We start from the raw sequence: 15474 nt of genomic DNA on the forward strand, positions 1-15474 counted from the left end.
CATTGCAACCTCGGAGGGAAGGAGCTGGAAGTTGGGAGAGATGAAGAAACTTGGCTGACCAGGGTGACCAAGAAAGGAAGTGACTGGACTGAAGTCCCCCCCCTTTTTTTTTAGTCAGGGTCATCCCACACCTGCCAATCCTCAGGGGTTCCTCCTGGCTCTGCACTCAGGAATTTGCCTGGCAGTGCCCGGGGGACCATATGGGATGCCAGGGATCAAAGCTGAGTCACCCATATGCAAGCACCCTACCTGCTATACTACCATTCTGGCCCAAGACTAAAGTCCTCCTTGCGTCTGCTTTATCTCCAACAGACCACACATCTATTTTGATATTTGAAATACATCTTTGCCATCAGTGTGCAAGTGATGGAAACAGAGAACTCAATAGGAATATCAAAAGTCTCTTTTACAGGATTTATTTCTTATTTTAAGTGACAAGAACATAGTCTACAGCCTAAAAGATACTTGTACTGCATCAGAAGAAATGTGTTCAACTGTTGTTTGTGGATTGCTTTATTTTTAGATTAATGAAGATCCAAATTAAACCATTGGAGCGCAACCATCCTGATAGTCCTTATCACGTTTTGCTCATTATCACTTCATTTATATTTATGATGAAGAACAGATGGTACCAGTGTCATATTTCAATGTGTATTATATCTAGTGAAGAGGAAATATCTCATATTAGTTGCACTTATCAAAATATTTGTACTTATCAACAACAGAAATCTGAGCTTATGTACTATCTTGTCACCATGTCATAGCTACCATTTAGAAAAGACCATTTAAATTAGATATGCAGGGGGAAAGAATGCATCATTCATTATTACTGAATAAAGGCACTGAACTCTGAACGGTAATTATGGGTTCGTTGTAAGGAGAGAAATTAAGTTTGATTGAAAAAACAGCAATTAGAGTCTGTTGTCATTGCGGCAGGCTCTGATTTTAAATTTAAACTGCTCGTAGAGAGCTCCAAGAAGGAAAAGGGAAGAATCAGCAAGGAGAAACAAGAGGAGTGACTGACAGGCTGTGGGCCGCCCACCAGTGCGCCCGCCTGCTTTCTTTCCTGCTGGAGCTTTAAGGAGAGAAGACGAAGAAAAGCCGGCTGTCAGAAATGAACGGTAAAGCTTTTGAAAATAGTGTTTTGTTACTTGCTTCGTGTCGCACACGCTCAAAAGGATTGGGGATGTGAAAGTCCTGTGTCCCCCGAAATAATAGTACAGGCTTTAATTGGGATCCCCGGCTACTAGCAAGTAGTCAGTCACACGCTTCCAGCATCTGTTCATGAGCTACAGAGGCACGAAGCCGGCTTCTGTGTTCGCCAACCCTCCCGGCCCCCATGAAAACGAGGCATCATAGCCAAGAATTCCAATGGTTCTTCCCACCTAAAGTCTGGCTACAATTAATTCTAAAGTTGTTAAAAAGGAATTAGAGCATCCACTTGTGGGACTCAGGAAAAGTTTTGTGAAGGAAGGGATTTTTGGAGTAGGATTCTGAAGATTGAATAGGAGTTCAATGGTTGGACAAGGGGGTGGCGGTGAGGCCCATTCTGTCTGAGAGTAGTTTGTCAGGACGTCAAGAGCTCTGGTTTGAGGTCAGGTAGATAACTTTGAGGGCTTTCTTTCTTTCTTTCTTTCTTTCTTTCTTTCTTTCTTTCTTTCTTTCTTTCTTTCTTTCTTTCTTTCTTTCTTTCTTTCTTTCTTTCTTTCTTTCTTTCTTTTTTTGTTTTGGGGCCACATCTGACAATGCTCAGGGGTCAATCCTGACTCTACTCTCAGAAATCACTGTAGGTGGTGTTCAGGGACCATGTGGGAGTGCAGAGATTGAACTTGGTTTGCCGTGTGCAAGGCAAGTGTCTTAGCTACTGTACTGTCTCTCCAGCCCCTAGCTTTGAGCTCTGATTTTAACTTCTAATTCATTGTGTGAATGCTGGAAGGTCATTGATTACTCTGTCTTAGTCCTCCAATCTAGAAAAGGAGAGCCAGCACAGCCTCATTTAGCACAGTGACCCGGTTAGCCCAACGTATACTGAGAGACTTGCCATATCTTAGTGTGGGGGTCCCGTCCTGTCCAGCTGGGAGGACCCTTCATGGGGCTAAGGAGGGGACGCAGCTGAATGAACGCAGAGCCAGAAGGAGGAGGAGGAGAGAGAGAGTTCATTCTACTGCAGTTACAATACTTATACGTCTCTGCTGGGAGGAGGCGGTATAGTATGCATGCTTGGACACCCCATAGGAACAGTAGTAGAATGCAGATCAGGCATGGGCGTTGGCTAGTGAGAGACAAATGGCGAAATGATAAGATCAGCAGTGGCGTCTTTGTTACAGGAATCCCAAGCAGCCTCCGCTTGGCTAGACGACAAGAGCCAAGCTCTGTAAAATGGCTCCCGACATCTTAGCCTTTGAGACACAGGAAGGCATGAGCCATGGTTCAGACTACAGGATGTTTATTTCCTAGCCACGTACCTTCAGCAATTGGCTTGCAATTATGGAACCAGAGAGAACCAGAAAAAGGTGAAATGGTAAAGCAACATCACAAAATCTTAACTCTTAAAGTGAGGTGAAATTATACTCGAAGCTGAAATTTATTAACAATCCATTTAGGGGGGAAAAAAAAGGATTAGGAAGAATATGTAACTCCAGGATGGTTGCTGGACCCTTTCTTTCTCCAGGTCTCTTGGATTTGTTTTTTGGGCCACATCCAGGGGTACTTAAGGCTTACTCCTGCCTCTGTGCTCAAAGTTCACTCCTGGCTGGACAAGGGAGACCATAGGTGGTGCTGGGATTGAACCCGGGGCTGCCACATGCAAGAAACATACCCTGCTCACTGTACTAGCTCTCCTGCCCCTCCCCAAGCCTGCATCTGACTCAGGCGTTTCTGGGTTTCACGTTGAGTGAGAAATAGCCATGGCGCTTGGGCTGAGCGCTCTCCGAGGGTGGGGACCGGTGGTGAGTGGGTAAAGCGCCACATAGAAAACCCAGCAAGATTCACATACAAACATGGCTTGAGAGAAACATGTTGAACGTGCAAAATTCACTTTTTACGATGTTTGACGAAGGGCGGTGGTGGGTTGCCGTTTACCGGACACACGTTTTCAGGTGACACAGCTGGTAACTGGGCCAGCGACTCTTGCTCTTCTGTCAGGCTGGTCGTTGTTGTCTGTGAGAGTAGAGAAAGCTGTCCAGCAGAGTGTCCCTTCGGGCCTGGCCCGCTGGTGCCATAGCAGGGCACCAGCTCCTTCTGCATTTCCTTCGCTCTTCTCCTCAAGAGTCCTTTGCTTTGAACTCAGCCTGAGGGACTGAGGGTGGGAGGAAAACAGAAGGCCCCAGGCCCCAGAGGACTGTGTTCAGATTTCTCCGTCACCTCCTCCTCAAGCGTTTGTGCCCGGACTCTCTCCCCTCGGGGTGGGTCTTTTCCCCACAGGCTCCTGGCCTCGCCGCCCCCACAGCAGGCCCCCCTCACAGGCCCTCCCCAACGCCCGGACATGCCCGAATCCTACTGAGATTCGGGCTTGGGCTGCCAAAACGGGACTGCTGCTGCTCAGGGTGTCTCAGAACACTCCAGAAATAATCACTTGACCCTGTAGGGGGAAGGGACGGCACACAGAGGTGGTGAAACCTCGGTGACTCATGCTCTTTGCACATCACTACTTGCTTCCCGCCAGCACATGCGTTTCTGTAGCGTTTAATTTAGCTCTGGGTCTTGCTCCCAGAAGGCAACTGCATCCCTAGCTACTCCCGGAAGGCCGGAATCGACTCATTGGCTCCAAGCAAACAGCCCATGAAATTACACAGGGAACCTCCATTCCCAAACTCAGGTAAGCCAGGAGTCTACCGAACAGCGTCCTTTCAGGGGGTCTGCACGAGACCAGCTGGGTCAGGAACACAAGGCGACGACCCCAGGCTGTGGGGCCAGGGAGGTTGAGTTGATGGATGTGGCAACTCACTAGTTGTACAGCCTTGATCTGTCTCCGTTTTCTCCTCTCAGCGACAGGATGGTCGAAAAGGCATTGGTGGGGTTTTATGGATCAGTGTTTGGGGTAACGAGGGCCCCGGCTTGGGCCTAAAGTCCAACCTCTGGGAGGCTCCTGGAAGCAAAGCTGCACAAGGGATTTGGGAGCGAGAGAAGAGCAGCCTCCAGGTCTGGGCATGTAGGTGTGAGAAGGTGGGGAAATGGAGTGGGGTGAGAGGAAAAGGGAATCAGAGTGTTGTGACAGAGGAAAAGTACAACACGAGTGTTGGGCGTGAGGGGCGGAAAGACTCTGTGGAAGAGTCCTCAGAGGCAATTCGCTAGTCAGGGAATAGCTGGGTCATCCTCTTCTTCTCCTACTTTAACCCCGCCCCCCCGGAGCCAGATCTTGACTAGTGGGACAGCCAGCCTGGGGCATTTGTGTCGGGCCGCACGGCCGCCATTCATTTAAATCTGTGACTGTGATGCCCATGAAATCACGCCTGGTTTGAGCCCTGATACTTTTCCTTGCAAATTCTAACGATGCCAAAGGATAATAATAGGAAAAGATAGCTCGGTTCACAGGAGTAAGGGTTTATTTATTCAGCATGAAACATGTACCCGGACTGTTTTTACAATGCACCGCCTTCCTTTATCCAAGCTTCCATTGTCTCGCCTACGAAACCAAACTTACGTGCTCACTGAGTCTTTTGGCTTTTGTTTTCCAAGCTCTAAATTTTTAAAGGAATTTTTAAGGAGACTTGAATTTCACTGGGAAGATCATTTTCTTTTTCCTGTTTTCTTTTGGCGAGGGGACAGGTGAGGTATACTTGGTGGTGCTCAGGGATCACTCCTGGCAGTGCTCAGGTGACCATATGGTATGCCAGGGATTGAACTCAGGTTGGCCACATGCAAGGAAAGCCTCTTATCTGCCGGACTGTCTGGATAATTTTACTTTGATTGGGAGCAGGGAATATAAACAAAACTATAACCCACACAGTATGTAGGGCCAACAATCATCTGTTTCTTGAGTCTCAACAGTAGAAGCTGTTGACCCCCATCAGATGTCTGTCCCCACTCTCCATCAGGAGGGAGCCTTGTCCCTGGAGACTTCACAACCTGGGCTGCAGAGGACAGAGGCCCAGATTAAACCTCCAAACACCCCAAGTTTGAACTGTGAGAGGTGACAGGGAGGAGAGAAACTTCTGATGCCACCTTCCCTCCGAGAGTCTGTGAAAGTGTTCAAGGCGCGGGCTTTCTATTTCAGGATTTCTATGTTTGGTGACTGTAATCACAGATGGATGCAGACGATTCATTGCCATGCAGCTGCTTATGAACAAGCACAATTAGAAGTTGACAGCAAACACGCTTCACAAAAATTATCACATTTAGTGTGATTCCCATAATAAAAACAGGAGCAAGCACTGGAGTCTTTTCAATTTACACAAAGAGCTCTGGGGTCTCTCTCGACAGTCACTGCGGGCCCTGTGTTTCTGAGTAAACTTTATTAGGGAAACAGATGGAAAACTCCTGAGGTTTAGTTCAATCTTGCTTTAAAGTGTGAGTACACGCACCTGTGCTCGCGTACACACACGCACACACACACACACACACGCACACGCACACGCATACACACAATGCCCACAAACACACCTTATTTTTTTCATTAGTGAAAATATCAGTTAATACTATGCAGAAATGGAAACATTATGGACGGTGCTGTGTCCTATTACTAGCTTCTTCCTGTACATCCAGGAATCCCCATTCCCCAGGACTTTGCGACAGAGATACCTTCCACCTGATCGTTATTGGGTAGCCCCCATTTGGGAGCTCTTTCACTTTAAGAGACATTTTATATATGTCATTTGATTTAATCCCATAATAACCCCTAGAGACACAGGCAGCAGGGCTCTAGGTATTTTTATGCTGTATTATACGGAGAAACAGACAGTGAGAGGACTTGGAGGTGGTGGAGTTAGTTTTAGAATCCTGAGCAAGCTTAACTTGATGTTTCTGTTTCTTTCTCTTCAGAGACAATTTGAAAGAGATACCCAAGGAGGCAAGAAATGGTCTATTCATTGGGGCTGGAGCAATAGTACAGCTTTTGCCTTGCATGCGGCCAACCCGGGTTCAATTCCCAGCATCCCATACAGTCCCTGAGTGCAGAGCCAGAAGTAAACCCATGTGCATTGCCGGGTATGCCCCAAAAAGGAAAAAAAAAAGAAAAAAAAAAGGTCTATTCATTCTCTTAAATTTTTTTAAAAAGTTGTTCACAATAATTTATTATATTTATTATTCCAATACCAATCCCACCACCATTACAACTTCCCACCACCTTTATTTTGAATTTTACCACTGCTACCCAAGCCTGTCCCAAAGGCAGTTCCTAAATAATTTATTTTGTATTGCTCGTCATGAATAATCCACTAAAAATGATCTGAAAAGGTTTCCTTAAAGGAAAGTGTGTGAAAATTGTTGTCTCTCACCTTGGAGCCTTTAAGCCCTTATATAAGAGATTACTAACGTGTTTTTACAGGTTGAACCTTGTGTGCAAATATATGTATATGTATATATGTGTATATGTACATTTTTTATCGAGATCGGTTGCCTTCTACTTTACACCCCATCAATGTGGTGTGCTGCTCTTGGCACATCAGTCATATAGAGTATGAGGTGTCGCTCCAGGAATTTTAAAATACGGTGACAGAGTTGGAGTTAAATTTTTAGCTGGATGGTGACTTTGGGGTCTGGAGGCATATCTGCAGCTTGTGACTCTCTGCCAAGATTTATTTGTGAGTCTCTATCATGGCCATTAGCTTATAGACACCAAAGGCATTTAGTGGGCATGACTTGTCAGGCCTCTGGAAGCACAGAGAGATCGGGAGAAGTTGCCCATTCCTGACTCTGCGCAAGCCGGGAGCTTCCAGACACAAAACTATGCATACTTACCTTTTCCAGCAGATTCATTCTCATGCATGTGGGAGTCGCCCTGGGCCTATAGAGATTGACCATGAGCATGGTGGCGGTTGGGTTCCAGAGTTTTTTGGCTGGCCTATTCATTCTTAAACTATTTAGTGAATACTTATGTTGTGAGGGGGGGTTATTATTAAGTCTTTTGTCTTACGTGGGGGGCCAAACTTAATTGTGCTTTGGAGCTACTTCCTATGAGATGCGGGCATTGGGGGATGAACCATGGTGCCAGGGATCTAACCAGCACTCAGTGTGCACTCCAGCCCCTTTAGCCATCGCTGCCACCCTACTGTTACACCGTATCTGCGAAAAATTCTTTAGAAACTTTCTTACAACCATTCCTTAGTACTTCCGTTCCCTCTATTGGATTAGTTTAAGGATAATTCCATCCTTCAACCTCTAATGATGGATCTATTCCTAAGTAGCCAATCAGAATACCCCAAACACCCACAGTTACTTGTGATTGGTTCAGCCTTGAGTACATAACTTCAAGTGGACCAATTAGAATTCATCATAGGACCTCTCACCAGAGATTTCGGCAAAACATTTTTTCTTCCTGGGGAAGTACCAAGGGTCACCTTGTCTCCATAGGAAGAACAGATGTTTGAGAATGGAGCGAAGGAAAAGTCAGTAGAGCTGAAGAGATAAAGTGTGCAAGAACTCTGTTGGCTTCATCTAAACTCTGTATCCAGCACCGCCCCTCTGGACTTCCTGCCTTCTGAGAGAATACCGACCCTATTCAAATTTAATATAACTGGAGGGAATCTAAAGATAAATAAGAAATAAAATACTCATATTTTATTGACAATAACCAGAGATAAAAATACATGTATTATTAAATTACAATGGGGTAATAAATTGTATTATAATTAAATATTATATAGTATACATACAATACCTGTGGCGTATTCATTTATGCCATAACAGTAACAACAAGTCTCACAATGGAGATGTCACTGTTTCCCTCTGATGACAACGGGATGACAGTGACAGTGATACATAAAATGTCTTTGATCTCATTATGACATGGATTATGACAGTAAACATAGACAAAAGGTTTTGATTCAAACAAATATTCATTAACCATAAGAGGGAACTTTAAGTCTGGCCCAGGAATGTCAGAAATGATTTGTAAGAAGTGGTTCACTTTTGGGGCTGGAGCAATAGCACCGAGGGTAGGGCTTTGCTTTACACTCGGCTGACCTGGGTTTGATTCCCAGCATCCCATATGGTCTCCTGAGCACTGCCAGGGGTAATTCCTGAATGCAGAGCCAGGAGTAACCCCTGTGCATCGCTGGGTGTGACCCCAAAAGCAAATAAATTAAAAATAAAAGAAATAATTTTTTCAAAAAAAGAAGTGGTGCACTTTTATTGGACTTTAAATAAGAGGTGTCATCATCTCCCTGATGATTAAACTGCTTATATTTATTGATTCATTGACTCAGTGCTTTATTTTTTGTTTTGAAGCCACACCTGGTTGTGCTTGGGGGTTTCTCCTGGTGGTACTCAGGGGACCATGCTGTATAAGGGATTGAACCCGGGTGTCCCACATGCACAAAACACGCACTCAGCCCTTGAACTATCTTTCCAGCCTCAGACTCCGTGTCTACTAGCATTTTCCTAAATGGTCTTTCTGAATTTCCACAAAGCTTACATATCAGTCTCACGATGGCTGAGTTTTCCAGTGGAAATGAGAACAAGTCCAATGAAGTAATGGGCCCATGGGCCAAAGCTGATTAAATTGCCGTCAGGCTGGAATCAAAGACTGGCGCCGAAGCCCTGCTCTTCTCATTTCTAGGCTGTGTTGTCAGAAACAGGGGAGTCATGCTCCCAACGACCTAGAAATTTTTCCCTACAAGGAGCGAAAAGGGACATCTGGGAAGGTACTGAGGCTTTCATCAGTACTGGTCTTAGTGTCTGAGCCTCCAATTGCCAACGCAAAGCGTTTGTTGAGTTCTGGCCCGGCCTGGACGGGGATCCAGCAGGTACCAGACTCAGCTCCTTGCCCCCTCGACAGCCAGCGTGCCCTCCCTCTGGAGATAACCCGAACAATGGATCACTTCAGCCCTGGGCTGAATATTTCGTTTCATTTCCCGTCGCTCCTTCTCCTCCTTCTTCATTGACCCCGATTTCTCATTTCATACATCTTATTTCTCTTCCTGACTGGAGCTAAGTTGGAAATGGAGCCTTTGGTGGTGGACAATTAGACAGTAAATCCCCTTGGCTTACACGCCACTCGATCCATCACCTGCTAGTTTGCTTTCTGTGAGTTACTATGTGTGAATTACATACGAGCGGGATGTGAAAATCCAGCCCTATCAAATGCAGACATTTCCCTTTTCCTTCCCCCTGCCCCACAGCCCAACCTGGCACTCCTTGTTCTTCGTCAGGGTTCTTTCTCCCCCAGGTTGGACAATAGCAGATTCTTCAAAATTGTCCTTCTGGGACAGTCTATTTCATTTCGAGCTTGACACAAAATGGCTATTTTTGACAGTTGAACTTTCCAGCGTTCTTGATGCAAATGTTTTAATATCCTGTTACTTGAGCTGAGGGACAGATAAAGTTTTACACCAGACACCTAGAGCGGCGAGGGAATACTTTTGCTGGTGACTGATTTAAAGGTAGAGCCACAGCGAAAATGGCTAATGAGCTAACCAGGCTCTCGAGGGCGAAGGTCATCTGGGGAAAGCAAACCCAATTACTCAGGAGGGAATGGGGGAGGCCCCCCTGGGAAAATGCTGCCGGTCAAACAGTGCCACAGCTTTGCCTCAAGTGCCTTCCCAGGAGGCCAGTAAGGACACAAATGACCAGCCGACATCTCGAGTGTCTCCTGGGGCACGGTAGGAGGCGGGGAACTGTAGCAGAGGCTGGGTGACAGGTGAGGAGGGCTCCTGAGTGCGGGTGTGTGGGATAAGGCGCAGACGGGATGGGGGTGGTTGTCACGTGGCAGGTGGTAGGTTAATTAGCCAGTTAGAAGAAGAGTCATCAAAAGAGCAAAGGTTACCCCAAATCGATGGTTGGCGAACCAGAAAAAGATGGTGTGTCAGGTACCAGAAGGCAGAAACGGTGGCAAGGTCTCTCCAGGAATTAGAACTCAGCGAGGAAGCCCCAGGGACCACTCGATGGCGTTTCTCAACCTTTTCCTGACCTTGACCGCTTTCCATGTTGCTTCCTTCCATGGCCGGCCTGTCGTTCTGACCAGTTGGTTGCCTAATCTCCTGGTCCTGCCTCCCCCCCCCACCTCTGTCCCTTATGCAGTTTTCACCTGCAGCCTCCTTGGGAATCCCGAGGGGACCCTTCGGGGGACATATAACCTCTGGTTTAGAAATGCTGTCCAGAGTAGCACTGACCAGCAGAACTTTCTGGAATGAGGGAACACTACCACAAACCACAAAATTTGGTTGTCATTGATTACCCTTGGAATGTGGCTGGTATGTCTCAGGAATTGAGTTTTATTTATTTTAAAATTTATTTATTTATTTATTTATTTGGACTGGAGTGATAGCACAATGGGTAGGGTGTTTGCCTTGCACATGGCTGACCCAGGTTTGATTCTTCCATCCCTCTCGGAGAGCCTGGCAAGCTAGAAGAGAGTATCTGCCGGCTCAGCAGAGCCTGGCAAGCTGTCTGTCTGTCTGTCTGTCATCCCGTCGCTCATCGATTTGTTCGAGCGGGCACCAGTAACGTCTCTCATTGTGAGACTTACTGTTACTGTTTTTGGCATATCCAATACGCCACGGGTAGCTTGCCAGGCTCTGCCGTGCGGGCGTGATACTCTTGGTAGCTTTCAATATGCCAAAAACAGTAACAAGTCTCACAGTGGAGGCGTTACTGGTGCCTGTTCGAGCAAATCGATGAGCAACGGGATGACAGTGCTACAGTGCATTTATTTATTTATTTATTGAATCACCATGAGATACACAGTTACAAAGTTGTTCATGATTGGGCTTCAGAGTTCCAATACCCATCCCTTTACCAGTGTACATTTCCCACCACCAGTGTCTCCAGTTTCCCTCCCAACATTCCCGTACCCCCCACAACCTGTCTCTATGGCAGACACTTTTCTTGTCTCTCCCTCTCTTTTTTTCTCTCTCTCCCTCTCTCTTTCCTTCTCTCTCATTGTTGTAGATTGTAGTCAGTTTTTACTATTTTGACTTCAAACCCAATCTCCCACGTGGTTAGTGGTTACCAGGTTGAAGAATACAACTTGGAAACCACAGATAAAGTCCTCAGATGTTAACTCAAGCTCACTGTCACACATGGCACTTGGCTGCTCATAACTTTCTTTTCTGTCATCCCCCTTCCCTCCCCATGGTCACTTTGCTCTGTGATTCTTTTTTTCTTTTTTCCATCTCAAGTTTCTGCTTTCTGCTAGTGTGCGCACCTTCATGATTCTGATTGCAAGGACCATTCTCTCTCTTGTTTCAACAGTCTGAATTTCCTGTTGCTGTTTAACCATACCAACAAAAAGGTACTGGCTTAAAATAGCACCCAACACGTATTTCACTGTATCCTGGGTCAGGGAGCTGTGGGTCAGGCTGAACCGTGTTCTCTGCTTTAGGACCTCCCAATGGAGCTATCGGCCGTTGGCCATGGCTGTGGTCTCATCTGAGGTTCGACTGGGGAAGGTTTTTTATTTCCAAGTGCCTGCCTGTTGGAAGACTTTCATTTCTTGGAGACTGTTGGACTGAGACCTTCAGCACTAAGGGTTTTGGCTTTGAGTCGTCTCCTCTCCAGCTGGGTAGTACAATCTTGTGTAACAGAAACCACACACATCTTACTACCTTTGCTATGTTTTATGACTATGAAGGTCTTAGATCTTGTTCATACTGAGTGGACCAGGGTTTTCCAAGGTCCATGACCGTCAGAAAGCAGGGTCATGCCACTAGAATGAACAGGTTTGACACACCAACACTTTCGGCTTAAGCCCTTCTTGCCTCTAAGCTCATTTTTCTTGCGATTTCTGTTTTTAAACTCTCAAAGGAAAGAAAGAATCATTCAGTTCCTTCCTTTGCTGCCTCATGCATCCCGGTTTCAGATGGGATGCATGAGGCCGGGCCTGTCTGAGGTCTCAGGTTGGGTGGGCCTCCTCTTGGGGTCAACCAGCCTTCCCCAGGGGGAGAGTCACATAGGAGCATGGCAGGGTCAGGCAGTGGCCAGCTCCTTGTCCACTCAGTCAGATGCGATCAGGCCTAGCAATGTGGGCCGTGCTCCAACCATGCCCTGTACAAGCAAAAAGCGTTGGCAATTGTACTCTGGGAGCTTGGAAGAGGCTAAGAGGTTTTCTTTATTTTCCTCCTTTGCTCAGAGCCTTTATCTGAGTTCCAGAGAAGAGAGGTGAGCGAGAGGGAAGGGACCCTTTGAAAGGGGATCCTGTTACATTTTAGACAAATGAAAGGAAATGTAACTTCACAGAGCAGAGACTAACCTCCTGGAAGGCTTCGTTCCAAAAGTAAAGGAAGGCAAGGATTATAAATGGATTAAAAAATATAAATGACATACTCATAAATTATGTCTATGAAAATAATCCAAGTGATTAGCAATATGGGAATGGTTAAAGAAATTATAGTAAATTGACATCATTGAATGTTATACAGCTCTTAAGGATGATTATATGAGAACTAAAACAATGGAGAAAGGTTTTTTTTAAAATCCAAAGCTGTAAGGAAAAAAAATAGAATTCAAAATTTTAATGTCAAAAGATGACAACTTTGCACAAATTGCTATGTATGGAACAGAACACAGAAAACATTTGATCATGAAATTTTGAGTAATTTTTCTTTAAATATCTGTTATTGTTATTACAAAGCTTATTATGCAAAAAAAAAGTTTCGAAATAAAAGACAGAGAATAATAGCTCCTGGTTACTTGACCTGACCCTTTGCTAAATACTTTCCATGCTTTTGGCAAGGGGGTCCTGGTGATTATCCTTAATTTGCAGATAAGGAAACTGAGGCTCCAAGAGGTCAAATAACTTGCACAACCACATACAGAGATTTGAACCCAGGCTGCCCAACCCTGGTCCTTGGCTGGCTTTCACTGTCTGTGTGGAGCCTGGTAAATTCTCTGACTTGTGTACAATTCGAAACCTAACACCACAAAATGGAACAAAACAGTTTAGTTCAAATTTAAACTCAGACTTGACAAATGTTGCGTGGATCCTATATTTGTCCCATAAAATAAATCTCAGGACACACGTTTCTTATTTTGCAAGAATTCCTGGTGACAAATGGTGATTGATGCGCTATCACAACCAATAACAAATCAAATGAGATATCTTTGGCTGAACAATGTTACAAGTAACATGAAGATAATCATTCCACTTTTTTTTTGTTTTGTTTTTGCAGTTAGCATAGGATGTGAGAGCAATTAAGAATACTTGATGTCGGAACTGGGGTTATGGCTCAGGGAAAAGAACTTGTCTTGCATGTGTGGGGCCCTGGATTTGATTCCTGGTAACATGTGGGCCCCTGAATCCCACCATGTGTGGTTAAAAATTAATAATAATGATAAACAACTGATGTCTTGGGCTGGAGATAGAGCTCAAAGGACCGGAGCCTATGACTTGCATGCACAAAGCCTGGAGTTTAATCCCTTTGGCTTCATGATGCCAAAGGTGTGCAGGTGCAGCCCTGGTGGTCCTCAGGCAATAAGAAGTGGCTCAGGTGACTCCTGAGCACAGCTGGGACCCAGTAGAATTGACTTGGTGGGCTAAAGAACCATGAGGCCAAGGGCCAAGACTCCCCAGTAGCCACAGAACTCTCCACATTATTGATGACTTAAAATAGTCCCATGCAGAGATGATGCTTTCAGCAGTCATCTATTCTACCTGTTTATGATAAAATCACATGCAGGGCACAGTATCTGAGGCAGTGGAGAGAAGAAAGCAGACTGGGCATGTGCCAGAGAGGATTGGGAGAACCCTGAGCCCTGGAACTCCATCCATCAGAAGGTAACACTTTAGGATAGAGCAATGGCGTTTCATCTATTGTCATACCAGGGATGGCTCCTGAGTCCATGCCCCGTCCGTTCCCAGAACTGGCTTTGTTATTTATAGGTTCTCGCATCCTTTTACAAGCACATTTGATCCTAGGACTTTGTTCTAGGTGGAAGTCACACTTAGGGGAATTTTAAGGGCTTATCTCATGAGCACCCATAGTTTTGGAGGCACCCATAAGGACAATTTTTTTTTTTTCTGAAACAAGTGGACCAAAATGCTTTGCATATTCAGTTGAAATTGCATTAATAGATTTTCCTCTCCTCTCCCCTCTTTTCATTCTTTCTCTGCCCAAATGTCAGTCTTGATTTACAGGTGGCTTTTAAATATAAATTTTCATTAAGTTGCTCTAAAGGAATTTATGAGAAGAGGCTCTCGGAACCAGCCGCAAGGCATGGGTGAGATAGGAATTCAAGATAACAGCTTGGGGATGGAGGCCGCTTACATTTCTAGCCTTGCAAACTCATTTTTGATGACACCCTTTAACTAGCATTCACGGTCATTCCCCCCCTCCCCCGCATTCTGACCAAGCACTGGGGTTTCATTGTGATAACTGTGGGGCTGGGCCATATGTTACTCGATCAGGGTAATGGAGAATAATTACTGGCCCATTGCACTTCATTACACCACTGTAATCGGCGGCCGGTCAGTGTTTCAGCTACAGCTGCCCTGGGAACAGAGCTGACATGGATACCAAGATAGCAACCAAAGCTCTGGGCCCCCATGCAAATGGAAGAAATTAGCATCCGGTCAATAGGTTCTGAAACGCAATATGCCATTCAGCCTGGGACACCTGCTTTGGGTCTCTCGTTTTCTCTTGGATACAGTATGATGATCAGGAAATAAATGAATCCTTCCACTTGGGCTGTGCCTCATCAAAGGTCACTGAAATGTCAGAGGATGTTCAGTTCCACAAAACTGTTCCCAGAATAGCAGTTCTTAACATATTCCATAATTGTTTCTAATGATTGGTTCAACTGTGGAGTTGACACTTGTTTTGGTCTAGCTCCCCCTTTATAAATGACATTTCTTTTTTAAACATTTATCTGTTACAAACAGCAGCAGCAGCAGCTCCAGAGTTGAAAGACTTCTCTAAGGTGGCTATCAGGACACTTTGGAGTAAAAGGGGTTGATATCAATAATTATGCTGGGACAAGGAGGAATATAACCCTGATTGTTCCCAGAAAAGTAAGATGCACAGTTTCCTAGACACAGCCACAGCCATGATCTTTGTTCTCTGTTCTTTCAGCCAAATTAGTTCCACCTGGGACAAAGGTCATGAGCTTGGCCCGTTTCCCGCAAGGCTAGGTGAATGCATTCCCCTGGTCCTTCTAATCTAGCAAGAAGTCAACACAGATCCAGAATTTCTGAGAGTAATCTGGGATAACTGAGATTAAGGAGTTAACGCTATGTATAGGGGTGTATGTGTGTGTGTGTGTGTGTGTGTGTGTGTGTGTGTGTGTGTGTGTGTGTGTGTGTGTGTGTGTACACACCCATGGGAAGGCCACACTTTGGAAATAACTTTAATGGAAGCCACACGTGGAAGAACTGTGGAAAAA

Source organism: Sorex araneus, chromosome 11 (genome assembly GCF_027595985.1).
Source record: "Sorex araneus isolate mSorAra2 chromosome 11, mSorAra2.pri, whole genome shotgun sequence".
Taxonomy (NCBI): Eukaryota; Metazoa; Chordata; class Mammalia; order Eulipotyphla; family Soricidae; genus Sorex; species Sorex araneus.